The 3,338-nt window shown below is 46.8% G+C and overlaps 1 protein-coding gene across 1 annotated transcript in view; it reads left to right on the top strand.

Annotated features, from left to right (window-relative positions):
• Positions 1 to 3,338, top strand: part of Pmar_PMAR000677 (heat shock protein, putative) — a 10,051-nt gene that overhangs the window by 887 nt on the left and 5,826 nt on the right. The window lies entirely within an intron of this gene.

Below are 3,338 nucleotides of genomic sequence, written 5' to 3'. Positions count from 1 at the left end.
TTGCTGATCTCTACACACAAAACCTCGGGGGGTGTGGTCTGTCGTATCCTCCAGTTTCAACGGTTCACGACGAATCTCGGTGAATCCTTATTGTGTAGTAGTAGTAGGAATTATAGTAGCTGGCGCCGACCTAAATACACTGCTTTGTTATCTTTAGAGGAAGAGCCGTTTGTCTTCGGATCCTCACAGGGTACTATGGTTGCAGTAATGGTTATTTTATGAAGTGATATTGTTCTTAGGAGATCGCATGTGACATCAGCGAGTCTAAGATCGGGACTCAGCTAATCTTACACGACAAGGGCGTCCATGACAGTTCTATCTTTTACAAGGCTAAGGGTTATCAGCGAGGAAGCGAGTGCGTTATCGGTGGATCTTGATTAACTCGTCATACTGCATGTTGCATTGCAATGGTTGCGACTACCCATGGTGATAGGCGTTTGTTTAGGCATACTCTCCTGAGAAGTGTGATGCTCACTAAGGAAGTGGTAGATTTGCTGAAAGAAGCGAACGAGAAGAAAATATGTTCGACGCTATTGGGTCATTTCCACCTAGGACTGCACGAACTCAACATAGAAATGGCGGATGCCAAGGCTTCTGGGAGAGTAAATGATTATAGTATTGGAGTTCGCCACAGTGTTGTTCGTTTGATAGGCTTTTGGATGCCCACTACCTGGGAAATCTGATGAGATAACCTGTGTTGTTCACTATGCTGAGGATTCCAGTGGTAGGCTCCTCACCTACGCCGAGAAATTATTCCTCAAAGAGCCCAAGCATGCACTCGATGCCGCAAAGACCTCCACGTAGGTCATTCATCTATCATGCATATGCGCATAATCATGTTAAGGTTCACTGTCGAACTCGAGGACGAATTCCATGCGGGTTACCCCGAGGGCTGTACCTCATTGGGTGCAGCGTCCATCCGTCGCTGCAGGGATCTAGGGGTGGCTTATGCTTACGATTTGGTTGATCAGAGATACGAAATGCACAAGTTGTAGTTGCACGCTCATGGGAGCAGTTGATCGTGTGTATGGAGTCATTCTTGCTGTTGATGTGATAAGGCATGCTTAAAGTGATGTTGTTGTTGTCAAAATGTTTTGTGTGGAAGTTATGGGTTGATGTGTTGAAGTCGAAGATGCACGTGAGAGTAGAGAGATAGAACTCGCCATTTGAGAGTCTATTGGTAGGTCTACGCTAACTGTGAGTTGTTACCACAGTTTGCGTCTGGTGATGGCAGTAGCGGTAACACCCAAGGATTTCGCAGAAGTACAGTCACAACTCAGCTCGCGGGGGTCTGTCTACGAGAGGCAGAAGTATCTCCGTGGTTTAGCAGTCTCTCACTCACGGGAGAAAGTGGATGAGCTTATTGATGAGCTCATCAGTGAAGGAACTAGCGACATATCTAAGGCTAACTGGGCTCATAGTAAGAACATAGGCCTCTGATACACTGCCTAATCATCTTGGTATTTACATCCATTCGAGATCGTCATGTAAAATGGGATATGATTAATTCAACCGTACATGTCTGTCGAGAATTACAGATCAGCGTGCTGCGCCTACAAATGCGAGATTCGTATGGTTTCCGATCGGCCTCAGCTGAGTCAGTCCGCGGAGACAAAGTCGGATGATCGATGCACATTTACTGGTATTGATGTACTAGGTATAGCCCTCTTCCTGGCAACAGTCCTTCAAGATGTCGATACACTAGAGACCATCGTCTCACTCACTCCATCAACTAAGGTTCGTATCAAGGCAGCAGAGACTCTAGTTCAAGACCTTCATGCTAGTGGTACTATCTTCATACTACTATTACATCTTAATAGTGGGCCAGGTGATAGAGAGAGGTTGTATGAGGTCAGCAAAGGTCTCTTATTCAAGCAAGCTCCTCATCTCAAGAAGGCTGTCCTCAATATCATAGTCAATGATAATATGCAGGTGAATAGGAGGCATACAACAAGGATAACCTCCGGGATGCTTCCACTCTCATTCGCCTAGGACCTAGCGGACACTCTAGTGGATGATATCTTTGCTTGCTATGGCCCACACCTAGCAACACAACTGCTACCGGTCTGTGAGATAATTACTTATTGCTAATTGGCCACATACTCCTTAGGTTCACAATCTGTCGTACGCCGCCTTCTGCCGCTGATAGTCCCCCGTCCTGGACCAACAGCTCGCAAGCTAATCTTGAGGTATCCACAGGCCATGTTCGACTTCATCACCACATCATAGTAGTACCTATAACACTAGTGCCCTGTCTATGGTAGCCTCTATTGCTCAGCTCGGGAGAGACACTAGCAGTAGGGTATGCTGCTGAAGTTGCATGCTTCATTCGGCATCGTATCAACATCGAGCCTAACGCTGTATCACTGCTGACTGCCTACATGGATGCTATCCTTGATACAGGGAAGACTAATATGTACTGGATTCTCGATCGTGGGATTATGCCGGTGAGTAAAAGCTGTAATCTGCTTCGTAGTGTCTAGTAGTGGATAGTTCCATGTCACTTGATTCGCCATTAGTGATAGCGTGTTCGGTATTGTCGAGTATAGATCCTGGTATTGTTGATGGAATATGGTCACTCTAAGGAGGCTGTAGAATGGCTGAGAGTAAAGAGCAAGCGACGGCAGTTGTCGTACAAGGATGATCCATGTACCATCACCTCCCTATGCTACTACTCTACCCCTCCCCCTTGCAGGGAACATAGCCAGTTGGGCAGCCCGTGATTGGCCGGTAGAAGCTCTTGTAAGGGACTTAGGCAAGGAAGAGGCCTTCGACCTGCTAGCCGACGTGGTGTCTATGGAGTACATGCATACCCTTACTAGAAGACTGCCCGATAATGATGTAGTAGATCACCTATATGCCCCCATGAGTGTGATTATCAGTTACGATATGATATTATAGCATTCATGTGGCGCAAGGCAGTGAGCAGTAACATCCCTCTGGCCCGCATCCCTACATTGGATGTCTGTATAGCTTTGAAAGGCAGGTTGGAGCTTCTGGGGCAAGTGGCTATTCAGTGTTTCAAGTAAGCTCTATCTAATCGCAATGGACTCGTTTTACGACTACTCCTTGGCGGTTCTGTCGGTCACTCACCTGGATAACAATAGGACAGATGATTCCTTGTGGTGGGGTATGGCTCCTTATGAGGTACTTTTCTGATAGCAAGCAGTTCACCAATGATGATCGTCGTTGGTCTTATGTCGAATACATGCCCGCCACTGAGGCCGATACGATCCTTGCCGATCGGCTAAAGAGCAGCGATTCTTCTAAAAGTGGGTAGTATATTGTCATCGTGGATAAGTGATGCTGCAGGATCCTGGGCTTACAGCACTAGACTA

This window comes from Perkinsus marinus, assembly GCF_000006405.1.
Source record: "Perkinsus marinus ATCC 50983 genomic scaffold scf_1104296943560, whole genome shotgun sequence".
NCBI classification, from domain to species: domain Eukaryota; phylum Perkinsozoa; order Perkinsida; family Perkinsidae; genus Perkinsus; species Perkinsus marinus.
Note: the sequence above shows the minus strand (reverse complement) of the source record. Positions and strands in the feature narration are given on the sequence as shown.